The following is a 19,864-nucleotide window of genomic DNA, read 5'->3' as shown; positions in this document are numbered from 1 at the left end:
TGACTGGGAATTCAAAGAATATATTGGGGTTATAAATACCCTCATTTCTTGCTACTGCCATATAGTGCCAGTTTCTGACTGGTAATTCAAAGAATATATTGGGGTTACGTGCACCCACAATTTTTACTACTGGTATACAGTGCCATTGTCTGACTGGGAATTCAAAGAATATATTGGGAATACAAATACCCTCATTTCTTGCTACTGCCATATAGTGCCAGTGTCTGACTGGGAATTCAAAGAATATATTGGGGTTACGTGCACCCACAATTTTTACTACTGGTATACAGTGCCATTGTCTGACTGGGAATTCAAAGAGTATATTGGGAATACAAATACCCTCATTTCTTGCTACTGCCATATAGTGCCAGTTTCTGACTGGGAATTCAAAGAATATATTGGGGTTACGTGCACCCACAATTTTTACTACTGGTATACAGTGCCATTGTCTGACTGGGAATTCAAAGAATATATTGGGGTTATAAATACCCTCATTTCTTGCTACTGCCATATAGTGCCAGTTTCTGACTGGTAATTCAAAGAATATATTGGGGTTACGTGCACCCACAATTTTTACTACTGGTATACAGTGCCATTGTCTGACTGGGAATTCAAAGAGTATATTGGGAATACAAATACCCTCATTTCTTGCTACTGCCATATAGTGCCAGTTTCTGACTGGGAATTCAAAGAATATATTGGGGTTACGTGCACCCACAATTTTTACTACTGGTATACAGTGCCATTGTCTGACTGGGAATTCAAAGAATATATTGGGGTTATAAATACCCTCATTTCTTGCTACTGCCATATAGTGCCAGTTTCTGACTGGTAATTCAAAGAATATATTGGGGTTACGTGCACCCACAATTTTTACTACTGGTATACAGTGCCATTGTCTGACTGGGAATTCAAAGAATATATTGGGAATACAAATACCCTCATTTCTTGCTACTGCCATATAGTGCCAGTGTCTGACTGGGAATTCAAAGAATATATTGGGGTTACGTGCACCCACAATTTTTACTACTGGTATACAGTGCCATTGTCTGACTGGGAATTCAAAGAGTATATTGGGAATACAAATACCCTCATTTCTTGCTACTGCCATATAGTGCCAGTTTCTGACTGGGAATTCAAAGAATATATTGGGGTTACGTGCACCCACAATTTTTACTACTGGTATACAGTGCCATTGTCTGACTGGGAATTCAAAGAGTATATTGGGAATACAAATACCCTCATTTCTTGCTACTGCCATATAGTGCCAGTTTCTGACTGGGAATTCAAAGAATATATTGGGGTTACGTGCACCCACAATTTTTACTACTGGTATACAGTGCCATTGTCTGACTGGGAATTCAAAGAATATATTGGGGTTATAAATACCCTCATTTCTTGCTACTGCCATATAGTGCCAGTTTCTGACTGGGAATTCAAAGAATATATTGGGGTTACGTGCACCCACAATTTTTACTACTGGTATACAGTGCCATTGTCTGACTGGGAATTCAAAGAATATATTGGGGTTATAAATACCCTCATTTCTTGCTACTGCCATATAGTGCCAGTTTCTGACTGGTAATTCAAAGAATATATTGGGGTTACGTGCACCCACAATTTTTACTACTGGTATACAGTGCCATTGTCTGACTGGGAATTCAAAGAATATATTGGGAATACAAATACCCTCATTTCTTGCTACTGCCATATAGTGCCAGTGTCTGACTGGGAATTCAAAGAATATATTGGGGTTACGTGCACCCACAATTTTTACTACTGGTATACAGTGCCATTGTCTGACTGGGAATTCAAAGAGTATATTGGGAATACAAATACCCTCATTTCTTGCTACTGCCATATAGTGCCAGTTTCTGACTGGGAATTCAAAGAATATATTGGGGTTACGTGCACCCACAATTTTTACTACTGGTATACAGTGCCATTGTCTGACTGGGAATTCAAAGAATATATTGGGGTTATAAATACCCTCATTTCTTGCTACTGCCATATAGTGCCAGTTTCTGACTGGTAATTCAAAGAATATATTGGGGTTACGTGCACCCACAATTTTTACTACTGGTATACAGTGCCATTGTCTGACTGGGAATTCAAAGAGTATATTGGGAATACAAATACCCTCATTTCTTGCTACTGCCATATAGTGCCAGTTTCTGACTGGGAATTCAAAGAATATATTGGGGTTACGTGCACCCACAATTTTTACTACTGGTATACAGTGCCAATTTCTAACTAGGAATTCAAAATGCGCAAGGCTCCCGGAAAGGGACGTGGACGAGGCCGTGGGCGAGGTCGGGGGAATGGTTCTGGGGAGCAAGGTAGCAGTGAAGCCACAGGGCGTCCCGTGCCTACTCCTGTGGGGCAGCAAGCATTGCGCCACTCCACAGTGCCAGGGTTGCTTGCCACATTAACTAAACTGCAGGGTACAAACCTTAGTAGGCCCGAGAACCAGGAACAGGTCTTGCAATGGCTGTCAGAGAACGCTTACAGCACATTGTCCAGCAGCCAGTCAGACTCTGCCTCCTCTCCTCCTATTACCCAACAGTCTTGTCTTCCTTCCTCCCAAAATTCCGAAGCTTTACAGAACAATAACCCAAACTGTCCCTGCTCCCCAGAGCTGTTCTCCGCTCCTTTCATTGTCCCTCAACCTGCCTCTCCACGTCACGATTCCACGAACCTAACAGAGGAGCATCTGTATCCAGATGCTCAAACACTAGAGTCTCCTCCATCTCCGTTCGATTTGGTGGTGGATGACCAGCAACCCACCCTCATCGACGATGATGTGACGCAGTTGCCGTCAGGGCATCCAGTTGACCGGCGCATTGTGCGGGAGGAGGAGATGAGACAGGAGTTGGAAGAGGAAGTGGTGGATGATGAGGACACTGACCCGACCTGGACAGGGGGGATGTCAAGCGGGGAAAGTAGTGTGGATGTTGAGGCAGGTGCAGCACCAAAAAGGGTAGCTAGAGGCAGAGGCAGAGGTCAGCAGCTTAGGCGAAGCCAGGCCACACCCGGAATCTCCCAAGATGTTCCAGTTCGTACCCAGCCCCGAAAAACTCCCACCTCGAGGGCACGTTTCTCGAAGGTGTGGAGTTTTTTCAAGGAATGCGCCGAGGACAGATATAGTGTTGTCTGCACAATTTGCCTCTCGAAATTGATTAGGGGCTCTGAGAAGAGCAACCTGTCCACCACTTCAATGCGCCGTCATTTGGAATCCAAGCACTGGAATCAGTGGCAGGCAGCAACGGCAGGACAAAGGCCGACTGCCGTTCACGCCACTGCCACTGCCTCTGCCTCTGCCACTGCCACTGCTGACTGTGCTGGCGATGCACTCCAGAGGACGAGCCAGGACACCACTTCATCTGCCTCCGCCACTTTGTTGACTTCTACCTCATCCTCCCCTGGTCCTGTCTTATCTCCTTCTCCTGCACCATCAAAGGCACCATCAGGCGTTTCTTTACAACAACCCACCATCTCTCAGACATTGGAGCGGCGGCAGAAATACACTGCTAACCACCCACACGCGCAAGCCTTGAACGCCAACATCGCTAAACTGCTGGCCCAGGAGATGTTGGCGTTCCGGCTTGTTGAAACTCCCGCCTTCCTGGACCTGATGGCAACTGCGGCACCTCGCTATGCCGTCCCTAGCCGTCACTACTTCTCCCGGTGTGCCGTCCCCGCCTTGCACCAGCACGTGTCACTCAACATCAGGCGGGCCCTTAGTTCCGCGCTTTGCACAAAGGTCCACTTGACCACCGACGCGTGGACAAGTGCATGCGGACAGGGACGCTACATTTCACTGACGGCACACTGGGTGAATGTAGTTGAGGCTGGGACTGCTTCCCAAACTGGCCCGGTGTACCTCGTCTCCCCGCCTAACATTCCTGGCAGGGACACGAGAAGAACACCCCCCTCCTCCTCCTCTTCTACCGCCTCCTCCTCCGCCACCGCCTCCTCCTCCGCCACCGCCTCCTCCTCCGCTGTTAGATTGACCCCAGCTACGAGTTGGAAACGTTGCAGCACTGGCGTTGGTAGACGTCAGCAGGCTGTGCTGAAGCTGATCAGCTTGGGGGACAGACAGCACACTGCCTCCGAGGTGAGGGATGCCCTCCTCGATGAGACGGCAATATGGTTTGAGCCGCTGCACCTGGGCCCAGGCATGGTCGTTTGTGATAACGGCCGGAACCTGGTAGCAGCTCTGGAGCTTGCCGGACTCCAACATGTTCCATGCCTGGCCCACGTCTTCAACCTAGTGGTGCAACGTTTCCTAAAGAGCTACCCCAATGTTCCAGAGCTACTGGTGAAAGTGCGGCGCATGTGCGCCCACTTTCGCAAGTCGACAGTAGCCGCTGCTAGCTTAAAATCTCTCCAGCAACGCCTGCATGTGCCACAACACCGGCTTTTGTGCGACGTCCCCACACGCTGGAACTCAACGTTTCAGATGTTGAATAGAGTGGTTGAGCAGCAGAGACCTTTGATGGAATACCAGCTACAAAACCCTAGGGTGCCACAAAGTCAGCTGCCTCAGTTTCACATCCATGAGTGGCCATGGATGAGAGACCTTTGTGACATCCTACGGGTCTTTGAGGAGTCCACAAGGAGGGTGAGCTCTGAGGATGCGATGGTGAGCCTTACAATCCCGCTCTTGTGTGTTCTGAGAGAATCCCTGATTGACATCAGGGATAACTCAGATCACACAGAGGAGTTAGGGATAGCATCCGATCCGTCACAGCTGGAGAGTAGGTCCACACATCTGTCCGCTTCACTGCGTTTAATGGAGGAGGAGGAGGAGGAGGAGGAGGAAGAAGAGTTGTCCGATGATGTGATGGTGATACAGGAGGCTTCCGGGCAACTTCGAATCGTCCCATTGTTGCAGCGCGGATGGGTAGACATGGAGGATGAGGAGGAAATGGAGATTGAACTTTCCGGTGGGGCCAGAGGAGTCATGCCAACTAACACTGTGGCAGACATGGCTGAGTTCATGTTGGGGTGCTTTACAACCGACAAGCGTATTGTCAAAATCATGGAGGACAACCAGTACTGGATCTTTGCTATCCTTGACCCCCGGTATAAAAACAACATCTCGTCTTTTATTCCGGTAGAGGGGAGGGCCAATCGCATCAATGCTTGCCACAGGCAATTGGTGCAGAATATGATGGAGATGTTTCCAGCATGTGACGTTGGCGGCAGGGAGGGCAGTTCCTCCAGTAGGCAACCAAGTTCTCACCGGTCCACACAAACGAGGGGCACACTGTCTAAGGTCTGGGACACCTTGATGGCACCCCCTCGCCAAAGTGCCGCCACGGAGGGTCCTAGTGTCACCAGGCGTGAGAAGTATAGGCGCATGTTGCGGGAATACCTTTCCGACCACAGCCCTGTCCTCTCCGACCCCTCTGCGCCCTACACGTATTGGGTGTCGAAGTTGGACCTGTGGCTTGAACTTGCCCTATATGCCTTGGAGGTGCTGTCCTGTCCTGCCGCCAGCGTCCTATCTGAGAGGGTGTTCAGTGCAGCCGGTGGCATCATCACTGACAAGCGCACCCGTCTGTCAGCTGAGAGTGCCGACCGGCTCACTTTGATAAAAATGAACCACCACTGGGTAGAGCCGTCATTTTTGTGCCCACCTGTGTAAAGCACCCCAACATGAAACTCCATGTCTGTACTCAACCTCTCCAATTCCTCCGCATCCTCATACTCATCCACCATAAGCGTTGCACAATTCTGCTAATACTAGGCTCCCTCCACCCTGATTTCCCCCAACTCTGCTGGTTAGAGGCTCCCTCCACCATGAATTTGCCCAAACTGGGCTGTTTAGAGGCTCCCTCCACCATGAATTGGTCCAAACTGGGGTGGTTAGAGGCTCCCTCCACCATGAATTGGTCCAAACTGGGGTGGTTAGAGGCTCCCTCCACCATTAATTGGTCCAAACTGGGCTGGTTAGAGGCTCCCTCCACAATTAATTGGTCCAAACTGGGCTAATTAGAGGCTCCCTCCACCATGAATTGGTCCAAACTGGGTTTTTTAGAGGCTCCCTCCACCATTAATTGGTCCAAACTGGGCTGGTTAGAGGCTCCCTCCACAATTAATTGGTCCAAACTGGGCTAATTAGAGGCTCCCTCCACCATGAATTGGTCCAAACTGGGTTTTTTAGAGGCTCCCTCCACCATTAATTGGTCCAAACTGGGCTGGTTAGAGGCTCCCTCCACAATTAATTGGTCCAAACTGGGCTAATTAGAGGCTCCCTCCACCATGAATTGGTCCAAACTGGGTTTTTTAGAGGCTCCCTCCACCATGAATTTGCCCAAACTGGGCTGTTTAGAGGCTCCCTCCACCATGAATTGGTCCAAACTGGGCTGGTTAGAGGCTCCCTCCACCATGAATTTCCCAAAACTTGGCTGTTTAGAGGCTCCCTCCACCATGAATTTGCCCAAACTGGGCTGTTTAGAGGCTCCCTCCACCATTAATTGGTCCAAACTGGGCTGGTTAGAGGCTCCCTCCACCATGAATTTGCCCAAACTGGGGTGGTTAGAGGCTCCCTCCACCATTAATTGGTCCAAACTGGGCTGGTTAGAGGCTCCCTCCACCATGAATTTCCCAAAACTTGGCTGTTTAGAGGCTCCCTCCACCATTAATTGGTCCAAACTGGGCTGGTTAGAGGCTCCCTCCACCATGAATTTGCCCAAACTGGGCTGTTTAGAGGCTCCCTCCACCATTAATTGGTCCAAACTGGGCTGGTTAGAGGCTCCCTCCACCATGAATTTGCCCAAACTGGGCTGTTTAGAGGCTCCCTCCACCATGAATTGGTCCAAACTGGGGTGGTTAGAGGCTCCCTCCACCATGAATTGGTCCAAACTGGGGTGGTTAGAGGCTCCCTCCACCATTAATTGGTCCAAACTGGGCTGGTTAGAGGCTCCCTCCACAATTAATTGGTCCAAACTGGGCTAATTAGAGGCTCCCTCCACCATGAATTGGTCCAAACTGGGTTTTTTAGAGGCTCCCTCCACCATTAATTGGTCCAAACTGGGCTGGTTAGAGGCTCCCTCCACAATTAATTGGTCCAAACTGGGCTAATTAGAGGCTCCCTCCACCATGAATTGGTCCAAACTGGGTTTTTTAGAGGCTCCCTCCACCATGAATTTGCCCAAACTGGGCTGTTTAGAGGCTCCCTCCACCATGAATTGGTCCAAACTGGGCTGGTTAGAGGCTCCCTCCACCATGAATTTCCCAAAACTTGGCTGTTTAGAGGCTCCCTCCACCATTAATTGGTCCAAACTGGGCTGGTTAGAGGCTCCCTCCACCATTAATTGGTCCAAACTGGGCTGGTTAGAGGCTCCCTCCACCATTAATTGGTCCAAACTGGGCTGGTTAGAGGCTCCCTCCACCATGAATTTCCCAAAACTTGGCTGTTTAGAGGCTCCCTCCACCATTAATTGGTCCAAACTGGGCTGGTTAGAGACTCCCTCCACCATGAATTTGCCCAAACTGGGCTGTTTAGAGGCTCCCTCCACCATGAATTTGCCCAAACTGGGCTGTTTAGAGGCTCCCTCCACCATGAATTGGTCCAAACTGGGCTGGTTAGAGGCTCCCTCCACCATGAATTTCCCAAAACTTGGCTGTTTAGAGGCTCCCTCCACCATTAATTGGTCCAAACTGGGCTGGTTAGAGGCTCCCTCCACCATGAATTTGCCCAAACTGGGGTGGTTAGAGGCTCCCTCCACCATTAATTGGTCCAAACTGGGCTGGTTAGAGGCTCCCTCCACAATTAATTGGTCCAAACTGGGCTAATTAGAGGCTCCCTCCACCATGAATTGGTCCAAACTGGGTTTTTTAGAGGCTCCCTCCACCATGAATTTCCCAAAACTTGGCTGTTTAGAGGCTCCCTCCACCATGAATTGGTCCAAACTGGGCTGGTTAGAGGCTCCCTCCACCATGAATTTCCCAAAACTTGGCTGTTTAGAGGCTCCCTCCACCATTAATTGGTCCAAACTGGGCTGGTTAGAGGCTCCCTCCACCATGAATTTGCCCAAACTGGGCTGTTTAGAGGCTCCCTCCACCATGAATTGGTCCAAACTGGGCTGGTTAGAGGCTCCCTTCACCATGAATTTCCCAAAACTTGGCTGTTTAGAGGCTCCCTCCACCATTAATTGGTCCAAACTGGGCTGGTTAGAGGCTCCCTCCACCATGAATTGGTCCAAACTGGGGTGGTTAGAGGCTCCCTCCACCATTAATTGGTCCAAACTGGGCTGGTTAGAGGCTCCCTCCACCATTAATTGGTCCAAACTGGGCTGGTTAGAGGCTCCCTCCACCATTAATTGGTCCAAACTGGGCTGGTTAGAGGCTCCCTCCACCATGAATTTCCCAAAACTTGGCTGTTTAGAGGCTCCCTCCACCATTAATTGGTCCAAACTGGGCTGGTTAGAGGCTCCCTCCACCATGAATTTGCCCAAACTGGGCTGTTTAGAGGCTCCCTCCACCATGAATTTGCCCAAACTGGGCTGTTTAGAGGCTCCCTCCACCATGAATTGGTCCAAACTGGGCTGGTTAGAGGCTCCCTCCACCATGAATTTCCCAAAACTTGGCTGTTTAGAGGCTCCCTCCACCATTAATTGGTCCAAACTGGGCTGGTTAGAGGCTCCCTCCACCATGAATTTGCCCAAACTGGGGTGGTTAGAGGCTCCCTCCACCATTAATTGGTCCAAACTGGGCTGGTTAGAGGCTCCCTCCACAATTAATTGGTCCAAACTGGGCTAATTAGAGGCTCCCTCCACCATGAATTGGTCCAAACTGGGTTTTTTAGAGGCTCCCTCCACCATGAATTTCCCAAAACTTGGCTGTTTAGAGGCTCCCTCCACCATTAATTGGTCCAAACTGGGCTGGTTAGAGGCTCCCTCCACCATTAATTGGTCCAAACTGGGCTGGTTAGAGGCTCCCTCCACCATTAATTGGTCCAAACTGGGCTGGTTAGAGGCTCCCTCCACCATTAATTGGTCCAAACTGGGCTGTTTAGAGGCTCCCTCCACCATTAATTGGTCCAAACTGGGCTGGTTAGAGGCTCCCTCCACCATGAATTTGCCCAAACTGGGCTGTTTAGAGGCTCCCTCCACCATGAATTGGTCCAAACTGGGCTGGTTAGAGGCTCCCTCCACCATGAATTTCCCAAAACTTGGCTGTTTAGAGGCTCCCTCCACCATTAATTGGTCCAAACTGGGCTGGTTAGAGGCTCCCTCCACCATTAATTGGTCCAAACTGGGCTGGTTAGAGGCTCCCTCCACCATTAATTGGTCCAAACTGGGCTGGTTAGAGGCTCCCTCCACCATTAATTGGTCCAAACTGGGCTGTTTAGAGGCTCCCTCCACCATTAATTGGTCCAAACTGGGCTGGTTAGAGGCTCCCTCCACCATGAATTTGCCCAAACTGGGCTGTTTAGAGGCTCCCTCCACCATGAATTGGTCCAAACTGGGCTGGTTAGAGGCTCCCTCCACCATGAATTTCCCAAAACTTGGCTGTTTAGAGGCTCCCTCCACCATTAATTGGTCCAAACTGGGCTGGTTAGAGGCTCCCTCCACCATGAATTGGTCCAAACTGGGGTTTTTAGAGGCTCCCTCCACCATGAATTGGTCCAAACTGGGGTTTTTAGAGTCTCCCTCCACCATGAATTGGTCCAAACTGGGGTTTTTAGAGTCTCCCTCCACCATGAATTGGTCCAAACTGGGGTTTTTAGAGGCTCCCTCCACCATGAATTTGCCCAAACTCTGCTGGTTAGAGGCTCAATCCACCCTGATTTTCAAAACAAATGTTGGTGCCAACCTCAACTTACTACAAGGGCCAAATTCACTGCTGGTGACAAGCTCTCCTCACTGCAAGTGCCAAATACACATGTTTCAAGGTGTTTTCCTACTGTCAGAGAGGTGGTATTGAGTGTGTAAAGTGTGTAGTTGTTAGGCTGTGATGTTGGGGTAATAGAGGGTCTTTGGTGTGTTAGATGCCCCCAGACATGCTTCCCCTGCTGTCCCAGTGTCATTCCAGAGGTGTTGGCATCATTTCCTGGGGTGTCATAGTGGACTTGGTGACCCTCCAGACACGGATTTGGGTTTCCCCCTTAACGAGTATCTGTTCCCCATAGACTATAATGGGGTTCGAAACCCGTTCGAACACACGAACATTGAGCGGCTGTTCGAATCGAATTTCGAACCTCGAACATTTTAGTGTTCGCTCATCTCTATTTTTAACCCTTTGGTATTTTCTCGCTGCTTTTTATCATTTTGACCACTTCTCCTCTAAATATTCACTTTTGTTTAGTCATTTATGGTTTTCTTCTTTCTTTTGCCTTAGATCTGATACGAACATCCTTTACCCAGCCGTACAGTTACATGATAGATTTCTGTCTGCCCCACTTGGGGATCATCCTTGTAGACCGCCACCATAGATCTCAATAATAATTCTGTCTTCAGTGAGCTCCTCCTAGTGGTGGCTCCACAAATCTCTTTTCTGTAGTGACATTTTGCCACAATGTATCAGCGCAGACACAATGGCCAAGACTTACTATTACTTATCACAGTGTCTGACGCTGTTCGATATATCCGGTGTATTCTCAGACTGTCCAGGCTAACGTGACACCTCCTATTAGGTGGCTTAAATTTAATTGGTGTATTGAAACTTGAACAACTCCGCTTTTCTGCTAAGCCACGTCGCTTTCTGGATCATGAGAATTTTGGGTCAAATCCGGAGTGTTACAAACTGATTCCCTCATTTCTATTGTATAAATGACATTGTCAGTCATGCATCTGTGGAATGTTGGGCTTTTCTATGATACAATGTATCTGTCAGATAAGAGGCCACTTCTGATAAACATGAATGCGTATTTTATAGGACAGACCTTGTGGCCAGCGCTGATTTACTGTCACTGAACGCCGCTGCACCAAGACGTGTCCACTGACCAGGGACAACAGTGCGGCTGTGTTAGGTGCCCTGGAAGCTTCAGTGACCAAGATCTCTTGTAGAGCCCAAGGCAAATACAAAGGGCTTCAAACAGCCGGGGGCTTTAGCTATGCATACTTCTTGGTTGCCTGGGTCCAAATCACTAAGCTGTGAGAACAGCGCGGACACGCACGTCGATCCCCGCACTCACACGCTTTATCTGTCATGATCACTGCTGCTTTACCGCTGACCAGTCTTTCTTTATTTCCCCGATGATTGAACGTCAGTCAGAAAACACAGAAGTTGCTTTACCCTGAAATGTCCGGTTAGTTTTGCAACTGAGGTAAAATATATTTCTAAAGAAGATTTCTGTAACCGACCAAGTCTCATCAGGAGAAGATTAGGGGAAATGTAACGCCATAGAGTATCACATGTAATAGGCTTAGATACACAACAGACAGTATCGCACATGAGGAGCTTAGATACAAGGTAGTGCGGAAGATGGTATAACACACAACATACTTAGATACACAGCTCAGCAGTATCACACAGGATAGGATTAGATACACAGCTCAGTATACAGTATCACACAGGATAGGATTAGATACACAGCTCAGTATACAGTATCACACAGGATAGGATTAGATACACAGCTCAGTATACAGTATCACACAGGATAGGATTAGATACACAGCTCAGTATACAGTATCACACAGGATAGGATTAGATACACCGCTCAGTATACAGTATCACACAGGATAGGATTAGATACAGCTCAGTATACAGTATCACACAGGATAGGATTAGATACAGCTCAGTATACAGTATCACACAGGATAGGATTAGATACACAGCTCTGTATACAGTATCACACAGGATAGGATTAGATACACAGCTCAGTATACAGTATCACACAGGATAGGATTAGATACACGGCTCAGTATACAGTATCACACAGGATAGGATTAGATACAGCTCAGTATACAGTATCACACAGGATAGGATTAGATACAGCTCAGTATACAGTATCACACAGGATAGGATTAGATACACAGCTCAGTATACAGTATCACACAGGATAGGATTAGATACACAGCTCAGTATACAGTATCACACAGGATAGGATTAGATACAGCTCAGTATACAGTATCACACAGGATAGGATTAGATACAGCTCAGTATACAGTATCACACAGGATAGGATTAAATACAGCTCAGTATACAGTATCACACAGGATAGGATTAGATACACAGCTCAGTATACAGTATCACACAGGATGGGATTAGATACACAGCTCAGTATACAGTATCACACAGGATAGGATTAGATACACATCTCAGTATACAGTATCACACAGGATAGGATTAGATACACAGCTCAGTATACAGTATCACACAGGATAGGATTAGATACAGCTCAGTATACAGTATCACACAGGATAGGATTAGATACACAGCTCAGTATACAGTATCACACAGGATAGGATTAGATACACAGCTCAGTATACAGTATCACACAGGATAGGATTAGATACACAGCTCAGTATACAGTATCACACAGGATAGGATTAGATACACAGCTCAGTATACAGTATCACACAGGATAGGATTAGATACAGCTCAGTATACAGTATCACACAGGATAGGATTAGATACACAGCTTGGTATACAGTATCACACAGGATAGGATTAGATACACAACAGACAGTATCACACAGGATAGGATTAGATACACAACAGACAGTATCACACAGGATAGGATTAGATACACAACAGACAGTATCATACGTATCAGGCATGGCCACCAAAATTTTAATTGTCATGTCATTCATGACCAACTACAAGTGATACATTTTGGGTGAGTTGGGAAATTCCTTTAAGGCCAGATGGATTGTGTCGGCACAGTTACGGCTGCCTCTCCCTATATCATGTCTATGGGAGTTCTGCTCGGCCATTTTCAGACATGAAAGGAGAAGACCTGTCCTGCACAGACCCCTCTCTCTCCGTTCTGTAGCACAAGGGACAGGTGTCCTCCGCTATCTAGATGGATGCCGGTCTATAGGTGGGACCTCCAACTGCTACACATTTATGGCATAGCCTGTGAATACCCCTTTGAATAAATGTTTACAGAAATGAACCAGACAAGTGGGAAGGGATAATCTTGTTCTGAATATTGCTCAGTCTGAAGAATTTTCTGTTTGTTCTTGAAATAAACTGTGTTTTAAAAATCTTGACCAACTCCATCTTCCCGAGGGCGGATCTGGTCCATGAAATACAGATGAGATGTCGGCCATATCTCGTAAGCTGAATACTGAGCTTGGAGGAATGGCAGTGATCTCTCCGTGGTCTCCATACAGGGCAGGCAGGAGCGTCAGGAATCACTATGATGAGTAGAAGAGCAAATCTGTGACACCCGGCAGTACCAACCCTCATATCCTTGTATAGGAAAAGCTCGGACCTGAAGGTCTCTGTTCTGTTAGAACTTTAGGTTTTATTTCCAAGAGATTTAGGATGTTTTTTACTCAGTTTTGTGGCTCTTGAGCTGCTCCATAAACCACTAGGATTAAAGTTTTCCGAATTTGGACAAACTGCGTAGTTATCCTAAAGGATATAGAGACAGAGTTACTAATAGTGTCTAAAAGTTACAAACAAGAGACCTGCGCCCGACGCATCTAATACCGAGTGATAAATCTGGCGCGCTCTTAGGTATTGCAGCAGTGCACATCATACGGTCCAGAACCAGTAGCCATGCTGTCTCAGAACAGCTGATCGGCAGGGATCCTGGCTGCCAGACCCCTAAATATGTAACAGTGGTGGCCATCAATATAATAAACGTGTATGTGACTTAATATATGGGAGCATAATTATATTAGGGGTACAGGGAACACTACGGGTAACAAGAGGCACAGTGAGGGGCTCCAAATGGGGAGTGCTCTGACATGGCACCACCCACTCACCCAAAAAAGTCTGCCTCCCTATGATACCTAAAATGATTTGAATCCCCCCCTGCAGTACTGACACCCTTATGGTGGTCCGGTCTTTGCCCTTCACAACTTGGCCTTTTCAAACAGCAGCAACAACAACAGCCATAAGATCAGAAAAGAATCGTCCAATATCCGGGGAAGTCTCGTCTCAGAGCTTCATATCTGAAGACATGGCCTCCGGTGACTTGCCCTTGAGTGACTCTGGTGTGCCACAAGCTTATTGATGCCAAAGTCATTGTCAGTCCAGTCACCATGTGTCCTTGCACAAGTCTCCAGGACGGCTCCTCTCAACGGGATCTTGTCTTTTCTTAATTAGATTGAATGTCGTCTCTTCATTTGGTTATGGAGCAGCCATGAGAAGGTCTGGACTAGAGTAGAGGGGATGAGCTGGATCCTTCCAGTGCCATTGAGTTTGGGTTGGCCTCAGCTGACTTGCCATTGAGCCGCTCTTGTGCACCTCCAGCATTGATGCTATTGAGATGCTGGCAGTGCCCGTCCGCATTGTCTCTGGTATAAAGTTGGAGAAGGGCTCTTGTCTATGGGAACTTTTTTGTGTTTTCAGAAAGTAAAAATAAGTTGTTACTTTAAATAGCCCCTGTGTAGCTGGTGAAGGAGCAGCTCAGGCCAGGAGCGGCGGAGAGGGGCGATGCTTTGTGCAAGGCTGAGGACAAGCCGTGTCCTTCCATTGAAGTGTTTCTACTGTACACTGTGTTCTTGCCAAACCCCAATCCTTTCAGTGCTCCGAAGACTGGGCACCGCTTCAGGCCGTATTAGAATACAGTGCACACAGGACTTCCCCCTAGTAAAATAAAAGCATTCAGCACGTCAGCTGCGAGGCACAATTCTGTGGATGGCAGCGAGGGCAGGAGGGGCCGCCGGGGGCATACATTTCCAATGTCGTTTTTTTTTCTTTACAATAAGAGCAAATCAGGACAAATCTTTATTGAACGTTTAAGGGGTTTTCTTATGTTAATGGACAAAGGTCTCAGCTGGTTTCATTTCTATTAAGTAAACTTGTTACATTCATTGAGAAAATGGCCGCGGTCTCCCCGAGTGAAACAGTAAACGTAGAGCGAGGCCAGGGAGAAAAAAACAAACACCATCCACGTCCCGGCCGGAATATCAATGTGTGTCCTCTTTTGCCCTTTCCCGTCCTCCTCAGTTTCCCGCTGGTTCTCTGCGGTTTGTCACTTTTTTTTCCAAATTAATTTAATCGGATTAATATCGAATGAGAATCGTCCATCACAATCTGCTGGCCATCACTTACCACTGATGAAGATTATTCACCTCCTAGGGCCTGGGTGCAATGAACAATATGGTTATCTGGTTATTGAAGGTGCATCATGGAGAACTGGGACCTTGGTTGGTGGCAAAGCCGGAAAACTTCTCCCCTTCTCCTGACCATGGTGGAATTGTATCGTGCTAAAGTTGGCCACAGATTTTAGGTTTTTCTTGATGGAATCTGTGTCAGTGGGATATAACAATAGTCCAATGTCTATCCAAATTGGCCAACAGTTGAGCAGAGATGACGGAACGTAACACTGGTCTGATTAGTAGGGCCTGAACAGGTGAATGGTGGCTACTTCTTGTCCTTCCAGTGGCTCGCTGCTGTTGACCGTGGCCGACACTTATGACGAGCATTTATACAACAACTATTCCTCCAGACAACCCCATGTACATAACGGCTGGGCTTAGCTGGCCATGCACGGGTTCTCCATAGGAAGGTTTCTCCAACACCACTATACACAGTAGATGGTAGGCCATTCCCACTGAAATCCCAATGTATAATCTGCCACAAGGCCTATGTGCTGACTGTCACCTACCACAAGGCCTAAGTGTGACTGTCACCTACCCCAAGGCCTAAGTGTGACTGTCACCTACCACAAGGCCTAAGTGTGACTGTCACCTACCACAAGGCCTAAGTATGACTGTCACCTACCACAAGGCCTAAGTATGACTGTCACCTACCACAAGGCCTATGTGTGACTGTCACCTACCACAAGGCCTAAGTATGACTGTCACCTACCACAAGGCCTAAGTGTGACTGTCACCTACCACAAGGCCTAAGTGTGACTGTCACCTACCACAAGGCCTAAGTGTGGCTGTCACCTACCACAAGGCCTAAGTGTGACTGTCACCTACCACAAGGCCTAAGTGTGACTGTCACCTACCCCAAGGTCTAAGTGTGACTGTCACCTACCACAAGGTCTAAGTGTGACTGTCACCTACCACAAGGCCTAAGTGTGACTGTCACCTACCACTAGACCTAAGTGTGAGTGTCACCTACCACAAGGCCTAAGTGTGACTGTCACCTACCACAAGGCCTAAGTGTGACTGTCACCTACCACAAGGCCTAAGTGTGACTGTCACCTACCACAAGGCCTAAGTGTGGCTGTCACCTACCACAAGGCCTAAGTGTGACTGTCACCTACCACAAGGTCTAAGTGTGACTGTCACCTACCACTAGACCTAAGTGTGACTGTCACCTACCACTAGACCTAAGTGTGACTGTCACTTACCACAAGGCCTAAGTGTGACTGTCACCTACCCCAAGGTCTAAGTGTGACTATCACCTACCACTAGACCTAAGTGTGACTGTCACCTACCACTAGACCTAAGTGTGACTGTCACCTACCCCAAGGCCTAAGTGTGACTGTCACCTACCACAAGGCCTAAGTGTGACTGTCACCTACCCCAAGGCCTAAGTGTGACTATCACCTACCACTAGACCTAAGTGTGACTGTCACCTACCACTAGACCTAAGTGTGACTGTCACCTACCCCAAGGCCTAAGTGTGACTGTCACCTACCACAAGGCCTAAGTGTGACTGTCACCTACCACTAGACCTAAGTGTGACTGTCACCTACCCCAAGGCCTAAGTGTGACTGTCACCTACCACAAGGCCTAAGTGTGACTGTCACCTACCACAAGGCCTAAGTGTGACTGTCGCCTACCACTAGACCTAAGTGTGACTGTCACCTACCACAAGGCCTAAGTGTGACTGTCACCTACCACTAGACCTAAGTGTGACTGTCACCTACCCCAAGGCCTAAGTGTGAGTGTCACCTACCACTAGACCTAAGTGTGACTGTCACTTACCACAAGGCCTAAGTGTGACTGTCACCTACCACAAGGCCTAAGTGTGACTGTCACCTACCACAAGGCCTAAGTGTGACTGTCACCTACCCCAAGGCCTATGTGCTGACTGTCACCTACCCCAAGGCCTATGTGCTGACTGTCACCTACCACTAGACCTAAGTGTGACTGTCACCTACCCCAAGGCCTATGTGCTGACTGTCACCTACCACTAGACCTAAGTGTGACTGTCACCTACTATGGTGCATATTTACTACATTGACTATCCAATGGTACAGGGGTCACAGTAGTTGCGCCTGAACCACTAACCACAGTTAGTAAAGCTGCTTACTGTCTCTGAATATTGTGATCACACAAACAGCCAGCAGTAGATACAAGCACATTGAAGACTCTTCTTACACTGTAAGCGGTGAGATTTGCAGAATCCTCAGTCTTTTGCACACAGCAACAATTTGCAGGCTGTGAGCAGAATCTGCCCCTCCCCTCTCCATTCATCTATCTATGGACAGACTTCCTTAGTAACAAAAGAGTGACCTGCAAATTCACTAGAAGGGAGACACCTAGTGGCAGGAACTTTAGGGAGGATTTTCAGACAGAAATCTGCCACAGTTTTAATTAAAGTGCATTACATTTTGGTCTAGAATAACATGCTCTGCGAGATGAGACTAAGTTGAGACGTTACTGACCTTTTTATACTACATTTTAAGAAGATACATTGGTTGTCCAGAGTAGTTAAGACCAAGGTGCTGACCTTGTGATTGATGGGTCTATATTTGGGGTTTCAGCTCTACCTCACAGTGTTACCGTGACAGTTCAGGGCAGGGCTTGGGCTCCTGGGCTGATGCCATTAGTCTTCCTAGAAAACAAAAGTAGGAGAGAACACAATACATTTCTGTGGAGGTAACTAACTTAGGGCAGAAAAACGATGCCAGGACGTCTACTGAAGGGAAACAGACTAGTGACGACAGTAACCTCTATTACAGAATTGTCTGACCATTGTATGAGCAATGCCGCCCCTGCTACATCACCCCCTGCTACCTCCTATATCACCCCTGCTACCTCCTATATCACCCCCTGTTACCCCCTATATCACCCCCTGCTACCTCCTATATCACCCCCTGCTACCTCCTATATCACCCCCTGCTACCTCCTATATCACCCCCTGTTACCCCCTATATCACCCCCTGCTACCTCCTATATCACCCCCTGCTACCTCCTATATCACCCCCTGCTACCTCCTGTGTCACCCCCTGCTACCTCCTATACCACCCTCTGCTGCCTCCTGTGTCACCCCCTGCTACCTCCTATATCACCCCCTGCTACCTCCTATATCACCCCCTGCTACCTCCTATACCACCCTCTGCTACCTCCTATATCACCCACTGCTACCTCCTATATCACCCACTGCTACCTCCTATATCACCCCCTGCTACCTCCTATATCACCCCCTGCTACCTCCTGTGTCACCCCCTGCTACCTCCTATACCACCCTCTGCTGCCTCCTGTGTCACCCCCTGCTACCTCCTATATCACCCCCTGCTACCTCCTATATCACCCCCTGCTACCTCCTATACCACCCTCTGCTACCTCCTATATCACCCCCTGCTACCTCCTATATCACCCCCTGCTACCTCCTATATCACCCCTCTGCTACCTCCTATATCACCCCCTGCTACCTCCTATATCACCCCCGGCTACCTCCTATATCACCCCCTGCTACCTCCTATATCACCCTCTGCTACCTCCTGTGTCACCCCCTGCTACCTCCTATACCACCCTCTGCTGCCTCCTGTGTCACCCCCTGCTACCTCCTATATCACCCCCTGCTACCTCCTATATCACCCCCTGCTACCTCCTATACCACCCTCTGCTACCTCCTATATCACCCACTGCTACCTCCTATATCACCCACTGCTACCTCCTATATCACCCCCTGCTACCTCCTATATCACCCCCTGCTACCTCCTGTGTCACCCCCTGCTACCTCCTATACCACCCTCTGCTGCCTCCTGTGTCACCCCCTGCTACCTCCTATATCACCCCCTGCTACCTCCTATATCACCCCCTGCTACCTCCTATACCACCCTCTGCTACCTCCTATATCACCCCCTGCTACCTCCTATATCACCCCCTGCTACCTCCTATATCACCCCCCCCCGCTACCTCCTATATCACCCCTCTGCTACCTCCTATATCACCCCCTGCTACCTCCTATATCACCCTCTGCTACCTCCTATATCATCCCCTGTTACCTCCTATATCACCCTCTGCTACCTCCTATATCATCCCCTGTTACCTCCTATATCATCCCCTGTTACCTCCTATATCACCCCCTGCTACCTCCTATATCACCCCCGGCTACCTCCTATATCACCCCCTGCTACCTCCTATACCACCCTCTGCTACCTCCTATATCATCCCCTGTTACCTCCTATATCATCCCCTGTTACCTCCTATATCACCCCCGGCTACCTCCTATATTACCCCCTGTTACCTCCTATATCACCCCCTGCTACCTCCTATATCACCCCCGGCTACCTCCTATATTACCCCCTGTTACCTCCTATATCACCCCCTGCTACCTCCTATACCACCCTCTGCTACCTCCTATATCACCCCCTGCTACCTCCTATATCACCCCCTGTTACCTCCTATATCACCCACTGCTACCTCCTATATCATCCCCTGTTACCTCCTATATCATCCCCTGTTACCTCCTATATCACCCCTGCTACCTCCTATATCACCCTCTGCTACCTCCTATATCACCCTCTGCTACCTCCTATACCACCCTCTGCTACCTCCTATATCACCCCCGCTACCTCCTATATCACCCTCTGCTACCT

This window comes from Leptodactylus fuscus, chromosome 8, assembly GCF_031893055.1.
Source record: "Leptodactylus fuscus isolate aLepFus1 chromosome 8, aLepFus1.hap2, whole genome shotgun sequence".
Classification (NCBI taxonomy): Eukaryota; Metazoa; Chordata; class Amphibia; order Anura; family Leptodactylidae; genus Leptodactylus; species Leptodactylus fuscus.
This window is presented reverse-complemented; position numbering follows the sequence as displayed.